Source organism: Ornithodoros turicata, chromosome 10 (genome assembly GCF_037126465.1).
Source record: "Ornithodoros turicata isolate Travis chromosome 10, ASM3712646v1, whole genome shotgun sequence".
In the NCBI taxonomy this organism is placed as follows: Eukaryota; Metazoa; Arthropoda; class Arachnida; order Ixodida; family Argasidae; genus Ornithodoros; species Ornithodoros turicata.
The window spans coordinates 1,953,686-1,969,388 of record NC_088210.1 but is presented as its reverse complement, the minus strand read 5'-3'; the positions used below and the strand labels follow the sequence as shown (position 1 = coordinate 1,969,388).

General features: G+C 41.8%; 1 long non-coding RNA gene across 1 annotated transcript in view; it reads left to right on the top strand.

Annotated features, from left to right (window-relative positions):
* LOC135370122 (uncharacterized) overlaps positions 1-11,247 on the top strand; it is a 32,502-nt gene extending 21,255 nt beyond the window's left edge. The window contains exons 2-4 of the long non-coding RNA XR_010415225.1: positions 8,968-9,127; positions 10,323-10,392; positions 11,174-11,247. This is a non-coding gene — a long non-coding RNA (uncharacterized LOC135370122). The remainder of the gene's footprint in view (positions 1-8,967; positions 9,128-10,322; positions 10,393-11,173) is intronic.
* The last annotated feature ends 4,456 nt before the right edge of the window (positions 11,248-15,703 follow it).

Genomic DNA, 15,703 nt, shown 5'->3' with positions numbered 1-15,703 from the left:
ATTTCTCGGATGCCATCCCAACTCGGATTGAGTATGAACTCGGCTGAGAGATTTCACTTGACTATACAGTGGATGATGTATAAAGACCTGATGAAATTAAACTCGTACTTGAATTGCAACGGACCTGAGAGTGACTTCACACTCATATTGCGATGTTTACCGTATCAACTCAAAACAAGACGCGGACAACTAAGGAAGAGACTACAAAAGTTTGTCGCCGTGAAATGTGACTTGTTAAGACGATACCGTGATGGTGAACAGATTTCACCGGCCATTATCAATGCCGGTTTGAGAAGACCAATCCTTCGGAATTATTACATTCAGCATTCGCACTACATCGTCCAACGAAAAGAAGACGGATCTCCCAAGATAGTGAGTCTGGAGGATTATCTTCAAAGTGCTTGTACATTGAATAAATGAGAGAATTTTTCTTAAATGAGGTATTCCTCTTCAGTCATTTTTATTACCTTGAGATCGTTGTGTACAAGGTTATTGTCAAATAATGACATAATGCTTTTGAGTGAATAATTCTTACAAAGACGGGAAGCAAATACGGAAACAAATAGGCCACAGTGGGAGCTGTAGAGACTCTGTATACACTTGTCACAATATTCATCAACAGGTAAATCTAACAATTCCTCTTCAATTGGTGGTAGACCAAAGCTGTCCACATAGATGAATCTATCATTTCGATCCATCATGTAGATCAACCAATGCTCTCCCGGGCCGTCGTGTGGATGCGTATTAATGACAATGAAACCTTCTTCTTGAAGTGGCGAAACTCTGTCGACAGCGTAGGTTCCTCGATACATTCTCACAGTTTGAGGGTTCATTGAAAACAATAATTCAAGATCTAGAACGTCCATGATTTAATCCAAGTGAACTGCAAGGTCAGCATTGACTGTCAATATCTTGGGGCTCTCACTTATAAGTATAATCGACACAGCGTGAGGCAATGGTTTTGCAAATTTAAGTTCAATTCTACAATTTCCCTTACGTATCGGATTAAAGTAGCCGCCAACGGACTCGTCTGCACTGAGGTTCCAATGCAGTATGAATGAATTAGTTTTATAATTCTGATAACGCAGCTCGACGCTTCTATCATTCAGTTGAGAGAGGAAATCATAATAGCTTCCTCTGCATAGGTCATTGTCCCAGTCGTATGAGAGTTGTTTTCGATGTCCGTCAATTGTTAGTGTTACTGAACTCACGTTGAAATGTTCAAAATTGAAAGGGCTCAGTTTGAAGTCACCCTGATAGGCGTCGGTCTGTGTCATAACCGTTGAGATCCGATCTGGAATGCGATCGGTGTATAGATTGTCGAAAATACCATCAACTGACCCAGCAGTTATTGTCTTAATTTTGCTTTCTAAACCTCGCATAGTATAACACGCTGGATGTTTCTTCAGTATAGACTGGTGAGAGAGGAAAGTTGAGTTACTGACTTTGACTTTACGTAATGACAGTACTGCATTGTGTATCGTGATTTGATGTTGATGAGTTTCTCCTGGACCAGTCAATAAGCGATGCATGTCGCTGGCGTGCACGGCAGACACCCTAACATCCAATCCCGGTAATAATAGCTTAATTTGATCTGTCAAATCCGTATTAACACGCATGACAACTTCAAATAGTTTGCCACCACTTGTTCTAGAAATGAGTGCTTTAGCAACATTCGAATTTGGATCGTTTGCGGCATGTTCACCTGAATCATACATATACATTCCGCAATCATCTACCGTATTCTGAAGATGCGTGTTGGTGTGGAGCAAAGTATCAAGCATACATCGGTAGGAATTCAAACAATTTGATGATACCAATCGCTGATTGATATACACATTAATATACTTAAACATTGCAGCTCCCAAGTTATTCACAGGGAATACAACATCGTTGACTACACCATCCGCCGTTCTTGTATACGGATCACTCCCATCGCTTCTCAATATCTGCATAGTTAGTTTAATGTACATACTAGAAACATCGAGACAGAGATCGGATAAGTTGCTTATATTCCATTCAATCGTAGATTCGCCGCCTGTAATTGTTGATACAGGGTAGAATAATTGATTCTCGCATGATTCTATAGAAATTTGAGTGGGTGGGATTTGAAAAAGCTCACACTCCCCCTTCAAAACCAATTCGGACTGGGCGTGGACTACGTTGACCAGTGACATGTTTGCGACTGAATACAATTGTCGCCCTCTCCCATGTTTTATTTGTTAGGATTGTTTACCTGTAGCCACTTTTTCCTCCCTTCCACTTCTTTCAAGTTGGAAGACAGTGTGTCGCTTCTAAGAAGAAATGAATCGTTTCGCAGCTCTTTCTAAGCATCTTCCCATGACGTATGGTAACGAGTACAAAATCCGATCCCATGTCGAGACCTCCGGCTTCGTTTCGCGACTCTTCCTAAGCAGCTTTTTATCGCATCTTCCCACGACCTATGGTAACGAGTACGAAATGCGATCCCGTGTCGAGACCGCCGATACGCACCACTTCTAACGGTTTTCTTTCAAATTGGACAACTTCGTGTCGATGCGCCGGTTCTAACGGCTTTTTTTTTTTTTTACTTACCCCACCGCAATCCGTTATCGTCGCGACCTCCCGTGTCGATGCGCCGGTTCTAATGGCTTTTTTAAGTGGACAGTCGCACTTATCCCCACCGCAATCTTGCCTTATTTCCCACATTTTTACTATCCAGTCCAGACGCCAGCGTTGACGAAAATATTTATTTCTCACTCCAATTGGGTTGCTTGTCAAAGACGTCTTTTCTTCTTCTTTTCCTACGTCTGCCACCGCCGCCAGCAAAATCTTTTAACACTTGCGACTTAAGCTCGGATGCACTGTTTCTAATGGCTTCTTTCAGATGTTGGCCATCTGATAGTTTTCGTGCCAGGTTTTTTGCTGCATTCATTGCGGTCTTAGTAACGTACGGATGTGCTCGTCGCAGGAGTGGTAATGCAAACTTGCGCAATGATTTAAAGAATCCACTGCCCCTCTGGAACATCGGTCCTGAGTACTGCATAATATTGCCCAGTCCGTGACCGTAGTGGATTTCCGGGATTTCTTTAAGATACATGTCTAAAATGTAGAGCTAGAGCTGTTTTGCCCGGTCCTTTGAAGTGGAGAGGTCGACCAGAGTCGTCACACAACTTAATTGAAATGAAATTTATTTTATTATGCAATAGCTTAAAATATTGTATGTTTTGGAAAGCATAATGAATGATACTGTCTTCCTTTGCAGAGTATGGAACTAATTTTAATATGGGAATCTTCTTTGCACCCAAGTGCGATGATTCGATAATATCGCAATAAACTATAAAATGATGGAATAATGGTGTAAGTCTGAGGTGTGTGTTTCCAATTGTACTGTTCGCAAAAGTTGTAAGTGGTGCAAAACCTAGCATATTAGAGAGGTATTCTGATAGATGAATAGTAACACCGTCAATTGGGTTGATAGTGCAGAGCTTTCTCTCGTTACTATATGTGAGTAGAGCATTGCCTTCTAATTGATTGTTGATTGTATGTAGCAGTAATTTCGGAGTTTCATAATGATCTGGTGGAATAGTTATTCTTTTTGTAACAAGTACTTCTTTCTCTATAATCAAGTCATATGTGCGTTCAAATGGATCTCCATAGTAGTAGGCTGTATCATCTTTTATATTAAAATTGTTTAATCTGAGGAGATTCTTGAGTTGTTCTGGAATAACAAAGAGACTGTGTAATGGCTGTGTCAATCTATAACTATTCTCCCGGAATGTTACATTTGCTTCAATTTTGTGTGTTTTAAAAAAGCGATTTAATGTTGTCTTGATAGAACAACCTGGAATGAATGTGATCAAACCATTTGAAGTAAGAATAGAAATTTCTTCTAGTATGCATAGCTGCGAAGCGAATTCCTCTCGAAGGAATGTGTCCTGACGAGGCACCTTAGAACCTATCACAGTATTGCCTTGAATGGATGACACTCCAATAGTCTCTTGCAAGTTTTCATCTATAAATTTAATTGACCGAACAGAATGTGGTAAACGGAATACATATCTCCCTTCAATATAATTGACAGAACTGTTCAAGTCTTTAAAAAGCTCTAGAAGGGCCATTTCGATAGTTTTTTTAACGACAATAGTCTTGCGAACCTCTGCAAATTCTTTGTAATCAACCTGCATGACACCATCATCACTCCGCGGTATATTGTAGAATAGATTACAGATAGATAGTTCTTGTAATCCAACTTCATACTTTCCACTCAGTTGTAAGGGTGCATTCAAAGCAATTGTAAAGTTGTCCAGTGTATTTGTTGGATATAATTCGGTACAATCATTGGACAGGAGGTACATATAAAACTCAGAGCCTGGCAACATCGTGCACTGGAACCCACGAATTAAATGAATCGTCATAACCAGCCCACTTCACTTTATAATGAATGACTCCATCAATTTTCTTACTGGATATAATTTTTTCAATTGGATATGGGTCATCAGGCTCTTTAATAACGCGCTGCAATTCGTTTGCATAATATGTGCCCTCTTCTTCTACACCATCTGGGCCTGCAATGTAAAAGACAGGTGGATCTGTTTTCTTATACCTCGAAATTGTATAGATAACGTGAGACCAGTGTCCCGCACACCCCTTGTCAAATATTGATCGATTCAAAAGAATACGAACTTGTTGGCCAATTTCGAATGATATTGTGATGTCATCATCCTTTTTACTGTTTGGTCTATTGAAGAGTTCAACTTCGTTGCTTTCATTCACTTCATTCGGTGCCATTTTAATAGTTCTATGGTAAGAATTGTTATAATCTTCTATAATCTTTGGAAGAATTTTAAGGTACTTGTGATGTCCTTTACTGCGGAAATAGCGGAATAGGCGACCTTTAATAGTTCTAATGGCACGCTCTGCCAGACAAGATTTAAGTCCAGTCCTAGTAGCATATATTGAGATGCCATGACGCCTACACCAAGCCTGCACATGTTTGTTGAAGAACTCAGACCCCTGATCTACATGGATTAGCCGTGGGGTTTCCCCTCTCTGTCGATATATCTTCATAAATCCTTTCTTCACATCTTCACCTCGCTTGGTCTTGAGAGGTGTGGCCATGACTTGCCTCGACAAACAGTCTATCACAAGCAGTATGTATGAGAATCCTTTATTGTATTTCTTGTATTGGATGAATGAAATGAGGTCTGCTTGATGTAGATCATTCAGGTGGAGTGAGATGACTTTCCTTCTCTTAAATCTTCGTCTTGCATCTTTGTGGAGAGTATAGACATCATCGCGTTGTAATTCTTGTAGTGCTTCTTTCCTTGTGATTTTCCGTGCCTTTTGATATCGTTTGACCCCTCCGAGCCCGCCGTCGGGTGATCTGTAGCTCATTCTTCTGAGAAATATTCTTCATCCGAAGATGAAATCAACCTTGTTCTTTGCGGCGACTTGTAGGTCTCCCACAATATTTTCTTCTTTGATTTTCTTTTCTGTCTGATCTTGTGTGATGGTAGAAGTTTTGACACCTTTAGAAACCAAGCGGGCCTCACTCGTTTATGACCGGATAGGTACAAGACCAATTCCATTATACTAGAGCCCTGAATGGTTTTGTTGTTATGAATGATTTCTCCTTTTTCATTCCATGACAAACTCCTCGGTATCGCTGACACTATGCGCCTAACTTTTTTAATATTTATATTATCTGGTAGAGCGTCATAATCGAACTTTCTGCTAATACTTTCCTCCATTTGTAATGGTTTTATTATTGGCGGATCTGATTCTATTGTCGGTTTCAATTGATTTTTTATAGTGTAGTACATAGCTGTTAGCATACGCTTTACCTTTACATCTTCACTTTCATTAGATTCCAAAATAGTGTCCACTGGATTTAATACCTCAATTTTTGTTGCCATTTTCAAACACCAGCTACCTTAGCTATAGCCCGCCCTGCTACACCACCTAATATACTAGTCAAGCCTGTCAGTAATAGTGGGAGTAATGGGACCAAACCTCCTCGTTGTCGATATAAAAACTTTTGTAGCTTCTTTGGTGATTTGTGCAATGTTTTATATGCGATGTATCGAATTGTAGCTTTATATTTCTTTAAATCTTTGTATAGTTTCGGTGAAAGTTTAACATTACCATTCAAAATATTCTTGCAAACTTCGGAAAGAGCTTCAATGCTGTGCGGGGGAGCCTCCTTCAATATGTTTTCCCGCTCTTTTGGAGTGCAGGTTGCAAGCACTTTAAGGAAAGTTAAATGGTGACGTAGACTTTTCATTTTGGTATGAAAAGAAAGTGGGTGTAGGTCAATCACTAGATAACCAAATGGTTTCTCTGTTGCTTGTTCGAATGCATTCAGAAAGTATGGCACCCTTGATTTCCCGAAGATTTGTCGTCCTAGAAGTTCGAGTTGTGTACGAGATCTTAAATTATTGAATAATATTATATATGTGCTGTTGTGTGATAGAGTGCGGTAGTTTACATCGTTATGGAATAAGTATTGGCAAAGAAAAATAATTGATGCATTCTTGTGATGGGACGCTCTTGTATAGAGGTGAACCATATCTTGCATAACATTCTTTTCAGTCATGAGATCATCAACTATAATCAGTGTTGGTATGTTCTCATCCCATGTCGTTGGTAATTCTTTACTAAATGTAATTTTAGTGAATTCATTCTGCCAGCTAGCGTCGTATTTACTAACATAAAATATTTGTTCTGGGACTACACTGAATACTGATAGATTTCTAAGGATGTTACGAACTAAGTAAGTCTTTCCTGACATGGAAGGTCCGCATATAATAATTCGTGCAATGTGGATGAAAACGGTCTTACGTCGGACATTGTGTCGCAGAGGTAGAACTGAAACTGATAATAAGATGTATTGATAACTAGATTTATTACCATCCACCATCAATTTGATCAAATTGACTTTTCGCAGACTCTCGTTTGATCCTGAGGAGACGTTCGTGAGACAAAACGCGTCTGATAGCTTCAGCTTTTGCTTCATGAATTTCTTGTTTCAGACGCCATTTCCTGTCTTCAGTAGACTCAACTTCCTCCTCTTCACATTTCTTTCCGAAACAGCGACGAAAGAGCTTCCACATAATTATTTTTTGGGAGAGAGCTCCTGGTCTGGGGAACGAATGGGAAAATGAGGAGGTGGGCTAACGGTAATAAATGGGAGAGAGTGGAGAGGAGGTTGTATGATAATGAGGATGCGCGCGTTTAAAAGTTTCTTCCTCACTTGACTGACACACATTCCAAAAATGTCCAACGAAAACGGTAAGTTTTTTGATCCGCAACGTAGTTCTTTTTTCTCATGGATATTGTCATTTTTCAGAGCTCAGCTCGAGCCCGATATATTTTGAAAACGGTAAGGAATTATAAAGAATATGAAAAAGATGTTTAAATTTGATTTCTTGTTTCAGCTCCAGAGTCGCCGCCGCCGATATGTATGTATTATTGTGTTGTGTATATAGTTGTTGTTGTTGTTGTGTGTGTGTGTGTGTGTGTTATTAATTGATAATATCTTTTCAGCATACACACCAGTATCGGATCAGAGCAGTAAGTTTTTGATTTATAGTGTAGTTCTTTTTTCTGATGGCCGCTGTCTTTTTTCAGTATTTAGCTCTAGTCCGTCATTTTTTCAAAATGGTAAGGAATTATAAAGAATATGAAAAAGGTGTTTAAATTTGATTTCATGTTTCAGCTCCAGAGTCACCGCCGGCGATATGTATGTATTATTGTGTCGTGTATATAGTTGTTGTTGTTGTTGTGTGTGTGTGTGTGTGTGTGTGTTATTAATTGATAATATCTTTTCAGCATACACACCAGTATCGGATCAGAGCAGTAAGTTTTTGATTTATAGTGTAGTTCTTTTTTCTCATGGCCGCTGTCTTTTTTCAGTATTTAGCTCTAGTCCGTCATTTTTTCAAAATGGTAAGGAATTATAAAGAATATGAAAAAGGTGTTTAAATTTGATTTCATGTTTCAGCTCCAGAGTCACCGCCGGCGATATGTATGTATTATTGTGTCGTGTATATAGTTGTTGATGTTGTTGTTGTTGTGTGTATGTGTGTTATTAATTGATAATATCTTTTCAGCATACACACCAGTACCAAGACCAACGCCTGAATGTAAGTAAAAGTTATAGCATAATTACAATAATAATTTAGATTCGCTTACAGATTACTGGGGTCTGCCACCACAGCATTGTATGTATTATTGAAATATAAGTGTGCTTTCATATAATAACAATATCCACTTTTTCAGGTCAGTGCTGTGTCCAACGTGAGTTATCGTGTGGTAAGCAAATGTGACGACGTTAATTTTATGTTTTCTTTCAGGGGCCGAAACAAAAGAGTTTTTAAAAAATGTAATAATAGAGACATTGAACGAAATATTTAGAGAAGAATAAATGTACATATTCTTTATTATGTGTATTGTGTTTCTTCTGTTACAGGTCGTGAAGGTTTTTCGGCTGGGTTTTTCTCCTTCACCTGATTGGCATCACAATTGGCACAATTCCCAGCACAATTGGCTTTACAATTGGCATTAATAAATATGACAACTTGATTGGCATTACAATTGGCATTAATAAATATATTTTCACACGTACTTTTTGTGTATGACCCTTCTTTGCATATCTCTGCATGTTATAAGCGCGCGGACAACCCTCCGCACTGGCGCCTCGCCCTCCGCACACGCGACGCCGTCCCAGACGCTGTGGGGTTCGAACCAGACACCCATATAGCTAACTCTCATCCAGTTTCTCTCCCAACCTATATATACTACTTTCATTGTGTTTCCTATACAGTCTTTCTAACTGTGCTGTGCTAACTTAAACTGTGCAACTTGCCCGATGTGGCCCTTGTTCTTGTGTCGCGTCTTGTGGTCGCACTACATGTCCTTCATACGCCTGTGAATGTCTCAGTTCATCAACGAGTCAAGTCATGTATTCGCAATGTCTATTGCTAGGTGCACTACCTTTCAAGAATAGGGGGTGCTTCCCCGAAAGACTGTTTAAGGCATGTCATGCGGCGGTGCATGAAGGATGACCTTGCGCAGCACTTCTGCCTCACTGGAAGAAAAGGCAAGCTCCCATTTCTGGGGCTACGACTTCTGGAAGTGATCACTGGTATGTTTGATTCATGTGGTAACACTAGACTGCATGCAATACAATGCTCATTCCTCTGAGGTTCATACAGCAAGTGCACCTCAGACTATGCAAGCTGTTGCGGCCCCTTTTGTCGTATGCCAATTACGCTGAAGCCTTAATGAAATCTAGGTAATTAGTCATCTTGTAGCTACATACTCTTTTCCAGAGGATGTCCGTCTGGGCATATAACTCAATTACAAATTGATGGTGATTTCACGAAGAAAAAAATTGAAAAATGGCACATATCTGCTCTCATACTTTTTTATGTGAGTCGAAATGTCTGTTACTAAATGTTATTTTGTGTTGTGTCGAGCATCCTAACTAATATTATCATAAAGCAACAGATGGACTCCACTGCAAACACAGTTGTCGAACTCGAACGTCAAAGCAAATGAATGGTGTTAAGAATTGTATGTTTCTGATTATACCACCTCGTTCATTAGGATTACGGGGCTAACTTTTTATGTGCTGCTTGGAGAGCCAGTGTGAGTCAAAAAGATTTGAAGATTTTGGAGAGTGCAATTTTCGTAAACATATTTTGCATTGAAAAAGAAAGCCAATAGAACACATAAGTCTACTAGGGGATATGTAGTAACCTGCGACAACAATAGGCTGAAACAACAGGTGAGCGACAAAATTGATGTTGGAAGAACAAAACCACATTAACTGCGCGAGCCGCGTCGATCTGAAACATGCATGAGAGGTCTGTCAAAGCCCTGAATATGCTTGCACCATGTGGCACATTTTACTTTTGCATGCTGTAGACTTTCGTTTCTTATCAGAAACAATGCATGCAATAATTATACGCACTACCAAAAATACCAGAATTGGGGATTTCTCCATGCTCAACTAGTTTGTCATTTTGGCCCTGGGTTTTAGAGCTCCAGATAACACTAAGCCAGCGATACTAATTGATTAGCTCAGCAAGCACCGCAAAAATGTACTGTCCACAGAGACACATAACTGTCGATGGCATTCATTCATCTACGTATACACTTGCACAGCACTTTTTTCGAATTCTTTGTGGATTTTACTTCGCACGCTCTGCAAATCGTAGCATGTAGCACATATTTGTAACAAGCTTCCACGTGACATCATGTCTGCTATTAAATCAATCTAACGAAGTAAAGGTGCCATGCTGAGTTGACTGCATATGTTTCTTGAACATTATCAGATGCCATGCTCAGAACCTTCCCAGACATCACAGAAGCGGCTTTCAAGTCCCAGGTGTCTGACTGGTTGAGGTATGCACCATCGAGGTTGAAGAAACGATATGTTATCAAACATGTTTTGTACTTGTGTTGTGTGTTTAGCAGAGATGTGACACACAAAAAGATGCATTTTGTGCTACGTGTGGCCGGCCTTTTCTTTTGAATTCTTGGTTTTCCGATTTCAGAGGTTGTACTTTTTGCAGCATATCGTGTAAGGAATTCTCGCTTCAGGAGGCTAGAATTTACTTTCTAAGGGTATATGTGTTTTACATAAGTATTGAAAGAGAATGAGACATTTATTTTATTGCAAAAAATAAGCTTTCGGACGAAGTCAATCCTTCACCAGCTGATGAAGGACCCGACTCCGTCCGAACGCTTGTTTTTTCAGTAAAATAAATGTGTAAAAATTATAAAAAAATTTAAAAATTTAGTGCTAGACTTCTTCCATTTTTTGTCCTATATATGTTTGCACAGAAACTGGATTCTCAGAGTGGGTGTTTTTCGCCCAGGGTTCCGTGTGTAGTTACCCAGTGCTTGGGACTACACGTTTCAATCTGCAGTAAATCCATAGACCTCCTTGACTGGCATTTGGTTTAATAACCATTTTGCTCGTGGAATTTTCCTAATACTTCTGTGTGGTCAGATGAGTTCAGCTGCACAGCATTCCCGCTGTGACCTCAGATAAGTTTGGTTACAACCGGTCAGGGGAGGAGGGGGTTCTGCGGTAATTTCTAGCGGACCCAGAAAGCTTGAGAACTTATGATACAGAAGATAAAAACATTGCATATATTAATAGTTCACATTTGCCTTGCAGCACTGCCACAACATGACCGCAACGACTGCCAGTGCCTCGCCCCTCATTACCTGCAGCTAACGACTGCCAGTGTAAATAAAGACGACTGCCAGTGTGCCAATAAAGGCTATTTGCTTATAATCAAGTGGTCTTGCATGTTCCTTTCTTGCATGTTTTAGTTCATGTTCCTGAATGTCATTGGGTAAGACCCGTGGGAAATGCCATAAAAATAACAGCTGCGTACCACCTGAAAAGCGCCACAGGCGACCTTTTAACAACATTGCCTAAACGTTGCGTGAATGTGGAAACGTTACATTTGTAACATGGCGGCAACGTTGCAAAACGTTGTCTAGCAACGTTACCAGAATGTGGCCTAAAGAGGACATTAGCGACGTTTACGCAACGTTCCCAGAAAACATTGCGGCAACGTTTTGGCAACATAGTGTGCTACAAGGGGTGCAGTGCCCTGCAGCCAGTCCCAACGTCATCATGCTACAGATGATTAAGTTGTGCAGTGCTTCACTGTGTGAAGGTTATTTTGTGATGAGCCTTGTTCTAGTGAACACCTGGCACCATGCAGCCACAGCAGTATAGATGTGGGCAGGCCCAAAGTGAAACCTTTATGGGATCAGTAGGATTAGAGCTCATCATATTTCCTTGGACGCTACCATCGCGGGTCAGCTCACCTTTCCATTCTTCTTCTTCTTCACCCCAGGAGGATGGCCGCAGCTCGGAAGTCGCTGTTTCTTTTTCTCTCTTTTATTTTGCATTTATTCTACTAGCCGCCACGATAGACTCGTGTGCGGTGACCATCACAGCAGAGTGGCATGGACTGCTTGCTTATGGCGGCGCCTTCACATTCCGCAGTGACCATATTTAGAGTCTTGTGAACACCTTTCGGATGTAGCTGGCATTTCAGTTGGTCGGAACTCACAAACCTTGCAAGCGAAATGAGTGAAACAGCCTCTGCACAGAACTATCCCCAGTACATTTCCTTATTAGTCGAGCGTTATGCATTCAGTCAGTTACTAATTCTGCGATAATCAGCGCAATACACAGGGTCACCGCCGAGCAGAGAAGATGCCGTCATAATAAGTAAGTGTTACTCTCAGTCGGTGCACAAGCGTTTATCCTTGAGCAGCCAGTAGAAAAAAAGTAACAAAAGCGTCCCAAGCTAGCATGGGAATGAAAAGCTGGATAGTGGTAACAATAAAGGAAGTACGAAGCGTTCTAAACCATGCTTGAAACCTTGGGCCTGCCCATGACTTCACCGGAACCCCAGATGTGCCTGTGTGGCACCAGACATAAGGTGCTTCACTAGAACAAGGCCCATCACACAACCACACAGTAAAGCAGCGGACAACTTATTTGTGTGTACCATGATGGCATTGTGGCTGGCTCCGGGGCACAGCACTGCAGCCTCCCTTGTGCTGGGTGATGGCAAAAAATCATAACTGCTGCACGAAGAAAACACCGATTTAACTCCTAGAATAATTTTGGGAATACAGATTAGCGTTATCTCTGATCAAAAGTTATAATGACGTTTATGACGTTTAAATAACTTCACTAATTCTCACTCCTTGTTTAAGTGTTGGTGAAAGTGGCCCAACTGATGGCCTGATATTCACTGACTGAGAGCCTCATGTAAATGAGATCAAATATTCACTTCTTTTTCCGTTCGCTTCACGCTTTCAAAATATTCACCTGGTCCCGTCAAACCACTGAAAGTACAGAATCACTTGTGCCAACCCAATTCACAAACTAGATCCCAACCATGCGCGTAAGCTCCAATGAAAGCCAATACTTCATCATTCACTCTATCAAATTAATCAAAGCTAGGCATTTTTTCAGTTGACCAGCAGCTCAATCTGGCAATCAAACTACCTAAATCAAAGCAGTCAAGAAGGAAAAGGGCTTTCCAAAACTTACGGCTGTCAACACGAACACTTCTGTTTTGTCGGCAATGACGTCGTCGTTCGCAATATCGACCCTTCTTTGAAAGACTTCATCGAAAACCTGTTGCGTGGACAATACGACAAACACAATTTGAAGCATTTTGAAACATTTTCTCGGACAAACTGATTTCTCTTCGACAACCTAAAGTTGTTTTATTTGCAGCAGTTATGGACAGCTGAGGGCAACGCTAGCAACGAAATACCACATCTGCGTGTCCACAACAAAGGGCGACAGCAATTGAATCGTGCACCTATGCATGCAATAAATCGTTGGTAGAAGAAAGGAATTAGCTGAAACTTGTCTTTTTTGACGTCGACAACCGGTGACAGCAAACTGCATGACTGTATGGCGTCTTTCAACGCGGTGAGACGCGGCTCTGTTAGCGTAACCTTCCGTGTAATATCGACACTGGGTACGATCACCAAGCACGACAGTGATGCCATTTGGCAGCATACTCGGCAAGGAGCCGGAATACAGCCCGAAAGTTGATTGACACAACTTATCTCTACCTCAAACTCGCGTTTAGCTTACTTCCCAAATCACAAACGCCGCCACAAACATAGCCGCGCCAACCTTGTGCGAGGACTGTCATGTATGATTCATAAGGATTCTTAGCAGGTGGCGCCTAAAGCCTGCTCCAAAAAAGCTGCGACGAAACTACATCATATTCATGAATACTGAATTTTTACTCATTACTCCCGAATATTTATCAAACGCGAAATATTGCAGCCGAGAAAAGAAAACACCAGGTATGAGTGAGGACACCAGCACCAAGTATCATTGAAGTGGGGAACCGAAACTTTACTACGGGTCATTTTTCACCTGGCGCGATGTGGTCGTGTCATCCATGTGCATCCCCTGCGTAGATTACATGCAAAATGGAAAATAACTTGCGAATGTCAATCCGTAGATGAAGAAGAAAAGTAGGAGTGCGTCGTAGGCAGCGCAATTCAGGCGTTGTCACCTGCGTACTGCCGACCGTGAACAAGGCCGCACATGTCTGGGTTGAAGTACAAGGTATGCATGGTGTTTATGATTCTATCCGAAATCTGCGCATTATGCACAGCACTGCTTTCTCTTCGTACATTATGAGCGGCTTCTTCCATCACTATTACAGGTTGCCCTCAACGTCGTGATAGAAACGAGAAGCATGTACGTAGTAATGCAGTTTCAACACTCCGCACAATTTACAGTCGTCTGTGTACCGCCGACGGTCGACAACAAAGCTTAAAGGGACTATGAAATTTCCCGAACCCCCATACTTTTTTTCGATGGAAACTGTTCTTCCCGCAGAGAAACTAATATGCCACAAATTTTTCCGGACGAAATCGCTCCACTCTGCGAGGAGCGCGCGCTGGAAATGTCTCTTCCGCGTTCCTCCTCTCCCGCGTATATTTCCCTGCCGATGGTGTAACTGTACGGACCGCTCTTCGGTTCCCCGTTACGTCACCGGTGTTGCACAATGGCAAGTAATGCCGCGAGCTCGCGCTGTCGCTGCCGCCACTGCCGAAATCTGCCGGTCGCGCGAAAGCTGCTGTCTTGGAGATTTCCACTCCCGATGAACGCATACGCGGGATCCTACGGCGCATGCTCCTGGCGGGATTCCTCGGCTCGGCAACACGTCACGATGACGTGTTGCTGAGCCGGCCGTGGTCGCGTCAAGTTACCCGTTGTGTCTCCGCTCGGCAGCTCGTCACGGCGCGGCGCCAGCTGTCCTCCCTTCGCCGCTCCGTTTAAATTTGCTCCCGACAAATCCGCTCGCGCGACGAAACTAAAATTTCGGTTCTAGACTCAGAAAAATGTCTTCTTTCGAACGAAACGAGGAAAAAAATCGTTTCATAGTCCCTTTAACATGACGGAGCTCTGCAACGTAAGCATGCCCTATACGAGTTTATGCAAATTCTGCGCAGCTCCAGTATGGACCACGCTGTTTTGCTTTAGACATTGAGTAGTTTCACATGTCACGATTACAGGTTGCCCGCAGCGTCTCAATCATGGAAGCACGTTGCATGTAGTGCAGTTTCAAGTCTCTATGCAAGGTGTCGTCGCCTGTGTACCCCTCACCGTGAAAAATCTGAACTCAGCTGAACTACAGCGTATGCAAGCTTTATACGATTTTCTGCAAATTCCACCCGGCTGCAGTACCAAAGCGTGCTGCTTTGGACATTCAGTAGTTTCATGTATCACGATTACAGGTTGCCCGCAGCGTCTCAATCATGGAGGCACGTCGCATGTAGTGCAGTTTCAAGTCTCTATGCAAGGTGTCGTCACCTGTGCGCACCTCACAGTGGACAAAGCCGAACATGACTGAGCTAAACTACAGCGTACGCAAGTCCTATACGATTCTATGCAAATTTTATGCAACTGGTATACGTGCCACACTGTGTTGGTTTGGACATTGTGTAGTTTCACGCATCACAATTACAGGTTGCTAGCAGCATCTGAATCATCGAAGCACGTCAAATGTAGTGCAGCGTCAAGTTGTCAACGCAAGGTGTCATCGCCTGTGCACACCACACCGAAAGCCGAATGTGACTGAGCTGAACTGCAACGTACGCATACCCTACACTCTTTCATTGAAATTTTTCGCACATT